The sequence below is a fragment of the Hypanus sabinus genome, chromosome 25 (genome assembly GCF_030144855.1).
Source record: "Hypanus sabinus isolate sHypSab1 chromosome 25, sHypSab1.hap1, whole genome shotgun sequence".
Classification (NCBI taxonomy): Eukaryota; Metazoa; Chordata; class Chondrichthyes; order Myliobatiformes; family Dasyatidae; genus Hypanus; species Hypanus sabinus.
This window is the reverse complement of record NC_082730.1, coordinates 32483523-32498149: the sequence shown is the minus strand read 5'-3', so window position 1 is coordinate 32498149 and position 14627 is coordinate 32483523. Positions and strand designations below refer to the sequence as shown.

The window sequence follows — 14627 nt, the reverse complement described above, 5'->3', positions numbered from 1 at the left end:
CCCGAGAACTGTTCCACTGATACCATTCATTTTAATTAGAGAGATGCTGCTGAGAGAGAGGGATATATGACAGTCAATTTCTAGTATTGATTTAATTAATATTGGTGATTCTCAATATGACTTTGCATCCACATTCACAACTACCATTAACTAAATCTAACATGCTAATATCATATACTACAAGGTTATATCAAAGGGTGGTAATGGAGATAAGCTCCCACTACCCATTAAAGGCTCCCAATGGTTTGTGCTTCAAATAGCCTCTGACAATCAAGTCCAGCTCCTGGTCTTCATGTGTGGTTTAGCTTCCAAGCCTGTTTGAACTGTTTCTACTGACAAAAACAAAAGAGAAAAGGTGGGTTACTGGCGCCTTAATACCAGTCACTTCAGGCAGATGGGGCTCGTCAGCTGTGGTTGACTGCTCATCTAGAAGGAAAACTGATCTCAAACCTCTGTTGCCTTGTGGCTATACCCACTCATGGGAAAGACTTCGGGAGCAAACCCCCAAGGGAAAAATCCGGAGCTGGAGTCCCTAAGGCAGTCCTACATTGAGTTCAACTCCTGCAATGCTTCTGGTACCAAACTGTATCGTCTCTGCTGCTCCTTTGGGTTCATCAGGTGCGTGGAGAGGGGAAGCTTGCAGCATGGGCAACAGCTTGATCTGCATATCGTACTGCTCAGGCTTGTGTAACTAGACAGCTAAGACATGGTCAACTCTGACCAATTGAAGCCAGCAACATCACCAAATACATTAGAAGTGTAAATAGAGCAATTTTTATTTTAAACATATTTTAATTGTTGTGTTTGAAAAGCTCCTCAATGTTTGTCAATGCCACACTATGCTTGACATTGATCAGCAAATCACTGCTCCATTGGAACCAATTTGATACCGATAATAGCCAAATAATACATTACAAAATCAGTTAAACTGCAAATTCACTGAAATACAATTTATTAATACTTTGGGGAGTAAAAATTAAACTGAAAATTTCACTAGCTTCATTTTTTTTGCTCGAGTTTTCAAAAGGTTTATTGCATATTATTGAAGTCTAACCTGATCAAGTTTATGAAAGTAGCAATATACACAAAATATTTACGTGAATAAGAACAATTCAAAATTCCAACATTCAGCCTAAGGTTCCCAATCTCATATCAAACAAAAAACAAACATCAGTTTAGTTAGAAATCAGTGAGATTCATTGGAATAATATTTATTACTCCACTTTCTCTAACTAATTAGACCTAGAGGTTGACAAACTAACATCTGCCTTGTTATTTATCCATAATTGAATTCCTATTCTTAAGTATTATGGTTAACTTCAGTTTCAATTCGAATCAGTATGCCTACAAATTCAAAACCAAAAAATAATGTATATGACAATTGTCCAACGTCACAACTTTTAAACAAAGTAAATTTCATTCAGTAACTCAAAGTCTTTGCAAAAATAACCAGTTCTTGTAGAAAATCAAATTCAGATCCCTCGAATGAAAAATAAATTTATATATCTGATCAATCATCTATGTCTTGGAACATTTCATAGCTGTGCTGGTTCTTCGATCTTGAGTGGCTTGCCATCTTGTTTCTTAGTTTGTTGGATGAAATAGTTGGTCAACCATAGAAAGTCTATTCACAACGTTTACTTTAAAAAAACTAACCAAATTCCTTAGAGTAATTTATCAGAACTAATTCCCAGTTACATGGTAGAGATCTTGGATCCTCATCTCTACTGATACCGTTTTGTTATAGCTGCTGCTTGTAGCCTTGGCTTCAATAAATATTTTACATCATCTCTCCTCCAGGGGTTTCCCCAAGGTTTTCAAGTAAAGTGGAGATACTAATTTGTAATTCCACTTTTAATGGTTTACATTCTTTTGTTTCTAATTGTTTGCTGCACTTCTAATCGCTTGTCTGTGCCTGCATCAGCCACACCTCATTTTCATCCCTCCAGAATCAGGTTTATTATCACCGGCATGTGACATGAAATTTGTTAACTTAGCAACAGCAGTTCAATGCAATACATAATCTAGCAGAGAATAAAAAATAATAAATAAAATAAAAATAATAAGAAATAAGAATATCAATTACAGTATAGGTATATTGAATAGATTTTTTTTTAACGTGCAAAAACAGAAATACTGTATATTTTTAAAAAGTGAGGTAGTGTACAAAGATTCAATGTTCATTTAGGAATCGGATGGCAGAGGGGAAGAAGCTGTTCCTAAATCACTGAGTGTGTGCCTTCAGGCTTCTGTACCTCCTACCTGATGGTAACAGTGAGAAAAGGGCATGCCCTGGGTGCTGGAGGTCCTTAGTAATGGATGATCCCTTTCTGAGACACTGCTCCCTACAGATATCCTGTGTACTTTGTAGGCTAGTACCCAAGTTGAAGCTGACTAGATTTACAACATTCTACAGCTTCTTTCGGTCCTGTGCAGTAGCTCCTCCATACCAGACAGTGATGCAGCCTGTCAGAATGCTCTCCACAGTACAACTATAGAAGTTTTTGAGTGTATTTGTTGACATGTCAAATCTCTTCAAACTCCTAATGAAGCATAGCCACTGTCTTAGCTTCTTTATGACTACATCGATATGTTGGGACCACATTAGATCCTCAGAGATCTTGACACTCAGGAACTTGTAATGGCTCACACTCTCTACTACTGATCCCTCTGTGAGGATTGGTATGTGTTCCTTCGTCTTAGACCCGTGTCTCCACAGGTGGAGCTTTCTAACATCACATATTGGGTTTATTTTACCGGCGTTACAAAGCATTTTTGACCACAGAACTGCCACTCATATGATTTTTTTTCTTTCTCCCCACCATTCCTTGTTAGCTCAAGAAACTGTTCTGCGTGAAAATCCTAGGAAATCAGCAGTTTCTAAGATATGTACCTCAATCTGTCTGGCACTAACAGTCTTTCTAAGGTCAGTGACTTAGGTCACATTTCTTCCTCATTCTGATGTTTTGTCTAAACAGCAGCTGAATTTCTTGACCATGCCTGCATGTTTTTATGCATTAAATTGCCGCCACATGATTTGATTGTATTTTGCATTGACAACCAGACATTACTAATAAAGTCACCACTAAGTGTATTTCTCATATACAGTATTCTTACACATGGAAAGAGGCCATTTGGCCCATCAAATCGCAGCCAACTCTCACTGCAATAGTCCCATTCCCTCACTTATTTTCCAGTAACAATACTTGCACATGACCATCAATTTCACCTGAATTTACCCGCCCCTTCCCCTTCTACACAGAACACAATACACTGCAGTCTGAGATGTGGTCAGAAGCCAGGGATTAAGAAGGAATTAATAGCAATCTTTCAGAAATCACTGGAGTCATGGAGGACTCCAGAGAACTGGAAGATTGTAAATGTGACACCATTATTTTAAAAGGGAGGAAGGAAAAAGAAGGAAATTGTAGGCTAGTTAGCCTGACATTGATGGTTACGAATTTACAATCCATTATTTATGATGAAAATTCAGAGTACCTAGAAATATTTCAAAACAGGACAACTTTGGCACAGTTTTAAGGGGATGTCTCACCTTACTAATCTGTTGGAATTATTTGAGGAGCCAACAAACAGATTAGACAAAGTAGAATCAGTGGATGTTATTTATTTAGATTTTCAAAAGTCCTTTGGCAAGGTGCAGACAAGGAGCTGCTGAACACGATAAGAACCATGGTATTAGGGGAGAGGCACCAGCACACACTGAAACTGGATGACTGGCAAAAATTGGAGTGTGAGGATAAAGGGCTCCTTTTCAGGATGGTTGCTAGTGACTCAAGGAGTTCAGTGTTCAGACTGCAGCTTTTCACTTTATACAATAATGATATAGAAACAGAAAGCCTACAGCACAATACAAGTTCTTCAGCCCACAAAGTTGTGCCGAACACATCCCTAAACTTAGAAATTACTAGGGTTACCCATAGCCCTCTATTTTTCTAAGCTCCACATACCTATCCAAAAGTCTCTAAAGAGACCCTATCGTATCCGCCTCCCATCTTCTTTGATGATCGCCAGAGGCTCAGCAATCTCCTCCCTCACCTCCCAGAGTAGCCTGGGCTACATCTCATCCAGTCCTGGCAACTTATCCAACTTGATGCTTTCCAAAAGCTCCAGCACATCCTCTTTCTAAATAACTACATGCTCAAGCTTTTCAGTCCGCTACAAGTCATCACTACAATCACCAAGATCCTTTTCCATAGTGAATACTGAAGTATTCATTAAGTGCCTCTGCTATTTCCTTTGGTTCCATACACACTTTCCCACCGTCACACTTGATGTGTCTTATTCTTTCACACCTTATCCGCTTGCCCTTCACATACTTGTAGAATGCCTTGGGGCTTTCCTTAATCCTGCCCGCCAAGGCCTTCTCATGGCCCCTTCTGGCTCTCCTAATTTCTCCGAATATGAAGGAAGGAATTGATGAAGGTCGATTTGAAAATGGTAGCAATGCAATTGAATGAACGGGTAGTGTCACAGAGGCAGGGAGTCAGCTAAAAAGGACTTGGGCAGGTTGGGTGAGAAGTGGCAGATGAATGCAATTTAGGGAAGGGTGGGGTTATGCACTTTAGATAGAAGGATAAAGGTGTGAACTATTCTCTAAGTGAGGGAAACATTTTGAAATCAGAGGTGCAAAGTGACTTGGGTTTTCTAGTTAAGAATTCCTTCCAGGTTAACTTCCAGGTTGAGTTCATTGTAAAGAAAACAAATGTAATGTTAGCATTCATTTTGAGGGGACTAGACTAGAAATGCAAGGATATACTGTTTAGGCTTTATATAGCATTGGTCAGACTACAATGGGAATATTGTCAGCAATTTTGGGCACTGTATCTAAGGATGTGCAGGTCCTGGACAGGGTCCAGAGGAGGTTCACAAAAATAATCTGAGGAATGAAAGTCTTAATATTGATATGAATGAGGAATGGGGAACATTTGATATCTGTGGGCCTGTACTTGGTGGAGTTCAAAAGGATGAGGGAGAATCTAATTGAATTTTGCCAGATACAAAAAGGCCTGGATAGAGAAGACAGAGAGGATGTTTCATGTATAGGAGTTTAGGATCTAAGAGCACAGCACCAGACTAACAGGATGGAAAGAAATTTAATAATTTAGAATTGAGATGAGAAGGAATTTCTTCAATCAGCCATGACCACATGGTGCAGCACACTCAATGGGCTGAATGGCCTAATTCTCCTTTTGTATCTTATGATTATCCAGGGAAAACAAAAGAACACCTTGTGATCACAGGTAGAACATACAAACTCCACATAAACAATAACCAATATCTGGGTCAAACCCAGGATTCTCAAGCTGAACAGCAGAACACTAACATGAAAACAAAGTCACCTAATGTAAAGTGATCAAGTCTATTAACTTTACAAATGTGCTCAGTGAAATCCTATATCGAGGATAAAATTTAATTAACAGGTTTCTTAAAATACCCAATAAATTCAGTCAACATTAACTAACGTTGTGATTAATTTGGTTGGTGGTGGTATATGAATGAAATGTGAGAAATACTTATGTATTACTGAAAGTTTACTTCAAATAGTTTTATGCATTGTGCCAGCATAATCAATTTCAGAAAAATTGCCCTGATTACAAACAGTCCAGCCTAGCTCCAGGACAAGCAGTTTAACTTTAATGCAAGTCATATAGTCTTCACAAGAGTTATGGCTTAAGGGAATATTTGGTTGTTAACTGCCTTGTTTGCAGCTGCTCTAAAGAAGGCTTCTCCAAGGTAATAAAGGGATTCATTAAGCAACCTTTTGCATAGGTAAATGTTCATTAATATCCAAGAGTAATATTTTGCCTTGAGTAATGTTGAAAATAAGACATGCCAAAAATAATTATTCATATCTTACGATTTCTTTTAGAGAATCAGTGCTATACAGCACTGAATCTGGCCTATCAGCCCAGATCATATACACCGAGTTATTGTCCACCTCAGCTACTGCCATTTGCCTCTTTGTGGCCCATCTGTCTGAAGATTTCTTATTCATGTACCTATTTATTTATTCATCTTATAATTGTACTCTCATCTACAGCTTCCCCGGCAGCCAGTTCCATATACCCACCATTCTGTGTGTGAACAATTTGTCTCTTGAATTCCTTTTAAATCTTTTCTCCTCTCACCTTAAATCTAGTTTAGATTTCCTTACCTTAGGAAAATGACCTTATTCATTCGCCTTACCTATGCCTCTTATTTCATTGACTTATCGGAACAGGAAGGCAGAAAATTCCAACCTAATATGTTGCTCCTGAAGCCTCAATGCTCCAGTCCAGGTAATCACCTTATGAAACGTTTTGGCACTCCTTCCAGCTTAATATCATCACTATTGTAGCAGGGGAGTAGAACCACACACAATACTCAAAATATGATCTAATATATAATGAAGTAGCTGTTAAAAAGTGATTGGTGCTTTAAATTTGGCTATGCCTGGTCACAACTGGTCACACAGTTTCAAATGCATGAGAGTCATAATTTACTAAATGAGTGGCTGAGGAACTGGTGGAGGGATTCAGATTTATGGACCATTGGGATCTCTCCTGGGGAAGATATGACCTGTACAAAAGGTTACACCTGAACCTGAGGGGGTCCAATATCTCTGCAGGGTTTTGTTTAATCTGTTCAGGAGAGCTTAAACTAATTTGGCAGGGAGATGGGAATGGAGTGAGAGTGCTGAGGATGAGGAAATTGGTTTACAAACAAAGGCAATGTGTAGGGAGACTCCTAGCAAGGAGAGGCTGATGACAGGGTAAATTTGAAGACAGTGGGCTGAGTTGCAATATATAAAAAAAAGGACAAAAACAAGAAGGGTGGATTCAGGACTGAGGATGTTATATTTGAATGCGTGTAGTTACAAGATAGATGAATTTGCAGCACTGTTACAGATTGACGTACATGATGCTGCAGGCATCACTGAATCATGGCTATAAGAAGATTATAGATAGGAGATTAACATCCAAGGATACACATTATATCGAAGGGATAGGCAGGAAGGCAAAGGGGGTGCTGTGGCTCTGTTGGTTAAAAAATGAAATCAAATCAGTAGAAAGGAGGTGACATAGAGTCGGAAGGTGTTGAATAATCCGAGTAGAACTGCAAAGGTAAAAAGACCCTGATGGGAACCATACTTAGACCTCAAACAGTAGGATTTGGTCTACGTGTTACAATGGGAGATAGAAAATGCATGCCAAAAGAGCAATGTTACAATGGTCATGGGGTATTACAATATGCAGGTAGATTAGGAAAAATCAGCTTGGTACTGGAACCCCAGAGGGGGAATTTCTAGAATACCAATGGGATGGCTTTTTAGAGCAGCTCATGGTTGAACCCATTGTTCTCAATTGGATTTTGTATATGAACCAGAATGGATTAGAGGGCTTAAGGTAAAAGAATCCTTAGGGGAAGGTAACCATAATATGCTCAAATTCACCCTGAAATTTGAGAAGGAGAAGCTAAAGTCAGATATATCAGTATTACAGTGGTGTAAAGGGAATTACAGAGGCACGAGAGAAGAGTTGGTTAGAATTGTTTGGAAAAGAGCATTGGCAGGGTTAATGGCAGAGTAGTAATGGCTGGAATTTCTGGAAGCAGTTTGGAGGCACAGAATATATACATCTCAAAGAGCAAGAAGTATTCTAAAAGCAAAATGACACAACCAAGTTAAAGCCAACATAAAAGCTAAAAAGAGGGCATAAAGTAGAGCAAAAATTAGTGGGAAGTTTGGGGATTGGGAACCTTATAAAAATAAACAGAAGGCAAATGAAAAAGTCATTAAGGAAAAAAACAGAATACAAAAGTATGCTATCCAATAATATGGAAAAGGATACCAAAAGCTTATTCAGATACAAGAGAGGTAGGAGGGGATATTGGACTGCTAGAAAATTATGCCGCAGAGAGAGTAATGGGGGAACAAGGAAATGACATATAAACTTAATAAGTATTTTGCATCAGTCTTCATTGTGGAAGACCCTAGCAGTATGGTGGAAGTTTCAGAGTGTCAGGGGTCAGAAGTGTGTAAATACTAGGGAGATGCTTCTTGGGAAACTGAAAGGTCTGAAGGTGGATAAGTCTGTGTATACCACAGGGTTCTGAAAGAAGTGGCTGAAGAAATTTGAGGAATTTGTAATAATTCAAGAATCACTAGATTCTGGAATGATTCCAGAACACTGGAAAATTATAAATGTCACTCCACTCTTCAAGAAGGTAGTGATAGAGAAGAAACTCTGACATCAGTGGTTAGGAATATGATGGAGTTGATTGTTATGGATGTGGTTTCAGGGTATTTGGAAGAAAATATTAAAATAGGCCATATTCATCATCATTTCCTTAAGGGAAAATTTTGGCTGACAAATTTGTCAGAATTATTTGAAGAAATAGCAAGCAGGATAAACAAAGGAGAATTGGTTGATGCTGTGTAATTGGATTTTCAGTAGGCTTTTGACAAGGTGCCACACACGAGGCTGCTTATCAAGTTAAGAGCCCATGGTTTTACAGGAAAGATTCTAACATGGATAAAGCAGAGGCTCATTGGCAGGAAGCAAAGAATGAGAATAAAGGGAGTCTTTTCTGGTTGGCTGCCTGTGACCAGTGGTGTTCCATAGGGGCCAGTGTTGGGACCATTCATTTTACGTTTTATGTCAATGATTTGGATGATGGAATGGATGGCTTTGTTGCAAAGTTTGCAGACAATACGAAGGTACGTAAGTGGAGGGGCAAGTAGCTTTGAGGAAGTAGAGAGCCTACAGAAGGACTTTGACAGATTAGGAGAATGGCCAAAGAAGTAGCAGATGGAATAGTGTTGGAAAGTCTAAGTCCATGCGCTTTGGTAGAAGAAATGAAAGGGTTGACTATTTTCTAAATGGAAAGAAAATTCAAAACTTTGAGGTGCAAAGGGACTTAGGAGCCTTTGTACAGGATTCCCCAAATGTTAATTTCAGGGCGAGTCTGTGGTGAGGAAGGCAAATGCAATGTTAGCATTTATTTCCAAGAGGACTAAAATATAGAAGCAAGGGTGTAAGTTGAGGGTTTATAAAGCAGTAGTGAGGCCACACTTGGAATATTGAGAGCAGTTTTAGGCTCTTTATCTTAGAAAGGATTGCTGAAACTTGAAGGGATTCAGAGGAGGTTCAGGAAAAGAATTCCAGGATTGAATGGCTTATCATACAAAATGCTTTTGATTGTCCTGGGCCTGTGTTCACCAGAATTCTGAGGCATGTGGAGTGGCATAATTAAAACTTATCAAATGGTGAAAGCCTTGATAAAATGAATGTGGAGAGGATGTTTCCTGTGGTAAGAGAGTCTTGGACCAGAGGTCACAGCCTTAGAATAGAGGAGCGTCCTTCTAGGATAGAGATGAGGAGGAATTTCTTTAGCCAGAGAGCAGTGAATCTGTGGAATTTCTTTGTCATGTGCAGCTGTAGAGGCCAAGTCTTTATGGATACTTAAGGCAGAGATTGATAGATTCTTGATTGGGCAGAACATGAAGGGATGCAAGGGGAAGGTTGCAGATTGGTGCTGAAAGGGAAAATGGATCAGCTGTCACTTGATGGGCCAATCAACCTTGTTCTTCTCCTATATCTTAATCTTGTATACTAAATAACAAGAAAAAAATATTTTATTGTTGAGACCGGTGCTTATGACTACACACAATTTGTAATCCATTATTTTCTACACAATCAGGAAAACTCAGCAATGCCTCTACTTTCTGAAGAGGCCAAAGGGAGCTGGACTAAACACACCTTTAATCAAGTAATTCTGCAGATGTGCAATAGAGAGCACCCGAACAAATTGCATAGTGCAGAAAATGCACTGCCACACACAGAAACGCTACAACATGCAATCAAAACTACCTAATACATTACTGGCAACAGTCTACCTGCCACCCAGGAGAGACACACACACACGCACACGTTTTCCTTCCAACTATTTTTTTTTTCCAATGTTTTTGGAGTTACCAAACAGAAAAACCCATGATGGAATGGGCTGTATCCACTACTTTTCGCAGGCTTCCACACCTATGATGCAACCAGTCTATATATTCTTCACTACACGTCCATAGAAGATCGTAAAATCTTTAAGAGGACTTGCCAAATCTTTGTAAATCTTGAGGATAGGCACTGCTGTGCTTTCATAAAGGAGCTTGCATCGTAGACCCTGGACAGATCCTCCGAAGTAACACTGAGGAATTTAAAGTTGCAATTCCCTCCACCTCTGATCTCCTGATGAAGGCTGTCTCATGGATCATGGTAAAGACTGAATATAAAGACTCTCATAATATTCAGCCATGAATTGACATCTAAAATGCCAGTGCAAAAATTGTTATAGTTCTAATTTCATTACTTCCAGCAACTTAGGGTGAGAAATCTCATTGTTGCAATCTGTTGTGGACATAAATAGATCAATTCAGTATTTTCTGTGTACTCATTAGATTAGTTTCGAAGTTAACAGTGGCACAGATATGACAATAGGTTTCAGATAATTATTCTTTTATCAATAACAACCTGGATGAACTAATTCCACTACAGTTTATCCATACTGGCATATTGTAATACTTTAAACTATGTGATCTAATTCACTTATTTCCTACATGGAAATTTCATTACTTAACCTGTACAAATACAGATATTACTGAAATATGCAGAGGGGCCAACATTTTATGCTGTACAATGATCTATATCCAACAGAATACAACACATGACTCCGCATCACTTTGAAGGTTTTGGTTAATATATTCATGAGCTGCAAGATAGCCACTGCCTGGGCCAATGCCCCAAACCATTGAGCTCCTTTTCCCTGAACACAACAACTCTCAACCCTGTGCAATCCTAACACCCTGCCAATAATACCTAACCAGTATGCACCATTGCATGGGAAATCAATTAAAACTAGAAATCAGATTTATCAAACATTTACCATGCAGACACAAATCAAATTCAAATACAAAATGATTGTACAGACCAATTCAAGAGAGTTCATCTTGGCACATGCTTCAAGGCAGCAACATTCCAAAAGATTCAGACAGTATTGGGAACCATTGGAGTAACACAGCTGCTATATTAATGGCATCTAAACTCAGATTTATGGTCTGTATGAGGCAATATTTCACTGCTATACACTGAAATTACAGATAAAAGCTCTTTTGATGCTTACAGGTTGATCTGCACTGCTTATGGCTGGCAATAGTGGCGTCTGCAACTGCATCATATGGTTTAAACTGTCAAGCTTTCATCTTCTATTGTGTGAAGGAAAGTCTAGTAACATAAAAATATACATTACAAATGTATTTACATTAAGTTTCATTATATGTATATACTTTCATCCATCAATATTGATATTTGGCTCTGTTAGAATGGTACACACAAGTTCTGTCTAACTCAGCACAGATATGAAGCATCCAGATGATTTATACTTTAAAGGATTATGCCCTTAGTTGCAAAAATAGCATTATTGTTTATTCCAATGTGTCTTCCTTTAACCTCAGTTCTATGTGCTAACTCACTCCCATCAGCCTTGCAGTTTGCTAATTGATAATGGCTCAAGGTAAAGCAATGCTAAAATTCAATTTTTTTCATCTTGTATCCAAATGTCCCCATCATCCTTCCTCTCCCTACTTCCATATCCTCCATCAACATTATGCACCAAGAAACCCAAGCTCTTCTGGTTCTTACCTCTTGATCAGCCCTAAAATTAATTCTCGACTGTTCACCCTAAACAACTCCGCGACCCAATTTCCTTTCTTTCAAGGTGCTCCATAAAACTCATTGACCAAGTACTGCTCTACATGGTTCAGTGTGAAACTTGCTTATTGATACACGATGAAGCACAGTGAAATGTTTAGCTAATTTGAAAGGCATTTGGAAATGTATGCTGTTATATTTTTGAAAGTACTATGCTCTGATAAAGACATAGTTCAATATGGGCTTTTGATTTGCTGACTGAATAGAAATGCCTCATTTTGCCTGTACAATTTTAAGCCATTAAGTGGAAAACCACCCAAAATCATAGACTTCCTCTTGATTTTCATTGCCATACAATTGAAATAACTGGTGTATACAACAACACTCTTTATGCCTTCGTGGCCTATGTGGATATGCAGTTAATGGGAAAACAGAAAATTGTTTTCTGTCTTCGTTCTACTGAATCAGAAGCTAATGATTTCAATGCTGGATTGGAAATTGATTCTGAAATACGTTCAAACCTAATCTGACAGTTCATTAAGACCAACAGGAATAGTGGCGTTTAATTGAAACAGACTCCATTGTGTGATACTGCTTTTCAGTGGACAGTCATTTAAAAGGATTTCACATACACTAAGCTGCCACTTTATTAGGTACCTCATGTAACTAAGTAGTCTTCTGCTGCAACCCACCCACTTCATGGTTCAATGTGCTGTGCATTCAAAGATGTTCTTCTGTACACTACTGCTGTAACTTGTGGCTAATTTCAATTACTGTCTCCTTCCTGGCAGCGTGAACCAGTCTGCTTGTTCTTCTCTGCCTTGTCTCATTATCAAGGCATTTTTTTAAAACCATAGAACTGCCATTCACTGGATTTATATATGTATTCATTTATATTTGTGTATCATACTCTAGAGACTGATGTGCATTGAAAATCCCAGAAGATCAGCAGCTTCTGGAATACTCAAACCACCCTGTCTGGCACCAACAATCATTTCCACGGTCAAAGTCACTTAGATCACATTTCCTTCCCTTTCTGATGTTTGCTCTGAACAACAGCTAAACTTGCTGTCATACGATTGGCAGATTAGATATTTGCATTAATGAGCTACAGAATGTATACCTAATAAAGTGGCCATTTCATGTATTGAAACCCATTCTATTGTAAGATAATGCTTTTCAGGAAATGGTCATTAAAAGCATTTCACATATTTATTCCTGTGACTGGAAAAGGAGCCTTCAGAGATGAGAAGCCATTTTTACAAATACACTCACCAAGCAACGTGTATCAAATCCATTCAGTGGCTGCTATACATATTGCATAATATGTATGAATGAGTCCAACCTAATATTTTATGAAATAATTATTTAGGAACCTACTGATAAAAATAAACTTCTATTCTTTGCACAGCCTATCGCTATGAGAGTGAAACATCTTGTTGCAACAACTACCTGGAGAATTCATACTAACGTTCACTCCGGTATCTTCACAGAGTGAGAAAGGACCTCTGACAAGCAGCATAAGGAATAGTTAGCCATAAGTCCCCCCTCTCTTATGCATTAGAAAGGCAGTCAGAAGCTTTATATAGTGATTTGCAGCAGAGGTTGGGTGGGGAGCATTTACTGATGTGCATAGCCTAATAGTTCATTAACAGAGGAAAAAAAAATAAAATGACACATCTGTATATGATGAAGAACTGATATGCTGCAAAACTCTCTCAAGCTGCAAAACTCTCTCAAGCTGCTTTCAAACAAAAATATAATAAGGTTTCCTTTTCACAAAGAAAAACGTCACATTTTGGCAATATTAAATAATCCATTTTCTCTACCCACTGCATATGTAGAAATAGCAGGCAGCAGAAAGTGAAATGGATAGGTTGCCCTAAGCAGTTATCTTTCCTGCAACTTACTTAATAAATGTATAAAGGGAGTGACAGAAGAGGGATTTGGAACAATCAGAGCTGTTTAATGTTGTATGCTCAGAGAAATCAAGGGATCTTGTGAGGATACAGCTAGTGGGAGTGGTGCGTGTGCAGAATCAAAGAATCAGTTACTTTCCTCTTATGTCAGAAGCCATTCTGAGCTGCAATAAATCCCTGTAAAATTGACTGGTGGGGTGATGGCTCGGAAAGCAAGAACCACACTGAGTCATGCGCAGTAGATAGTTGGAACTGATGAAGGATACCAAGAGGTTTGAAGAACAAAAGGACAGCTGGAAAATTAGCAACTTTTATCATATTGACTGAAACAAGCTTATCTATTGAGATACAACAATATTAAAGTTTTAAAAAGTTAAGCTTACTATTTGTCATATACTGCATGAAGTCAAATTCTCTAAAGGTGAAAAATATATACTCAGGACTTAACACAGCCAAAGAGATATAATGATCAGAAAAGCTCAAGAGAGTTCATAAAACCTAAATAGTAAAAGAACTTTTATTCCTCAATTGTTCTGCACATTCTGCAAATGTGTCCAGGTATTTGACTTTGGTCTGGTAAATCTCCAACCTGACATCATTTTTGCTATAAAGGAGCTCTTCTATTTAGAAAGGGCTGGGGAAGAGTAGATGCAGAGAAAATATTTCTACTTTGGGAAACCTGAAACTGTGGCTTAAATATAGAATACTCACCAATAGATTAAATAGAGAACCCAGAAGCTAGGACTTTTTTGAGAAAGCGAAAGAACAGAGGGCAGAAAGGAGCAGAGATTATGCTGAAATTGGCCTTGAAATAACCCATTATAATGGAATACGAGTTGATTCAAATTGCTGAGGTTGACAGCATAAATGAATAGATATGGAGGGGAATGGTATCTATTATAAATACCAATAAGAAGTCTGTTGAACTACATGGTCTGTGTTTCCGCTGTATGTAGTACTGCAGAGAAATCCACGTGGTCAGTAACACTGAACATGCCGCGCCATCACA

The 14627-nt window shown here is 38.4% G+C and overlaps 1 protein-coding gene and 1 long non-coding RNA gene across 3 annotated transcripts in view; both read right to left on the bottom strand.

Annotated features, from left to right (window-relative positions):
* The window catches only part of LOC132381144 (chemokine-like protein TAFA-5), a 366425-nt gene that overhangs the window by 327759 nt on the left and 24039 nt on the right, over window positions 1–14627 (bottom strand). The window lies entirely within an intron of this gene.
* Window positions 1–14627, bottom strand: part of LOC132381145 (uncharacterized) — a 37879-nt gene continuing 23252 nt past the window's right edge. The window contains exon 3 of the long non-coding RNA XR_009507951.1: window positions 1–332. This is a non-coding gene — a long non-coding RNA (uncharacterized LOC132381145). The remainder of the gene's footprint in view (window positions 333–14627) is intronic.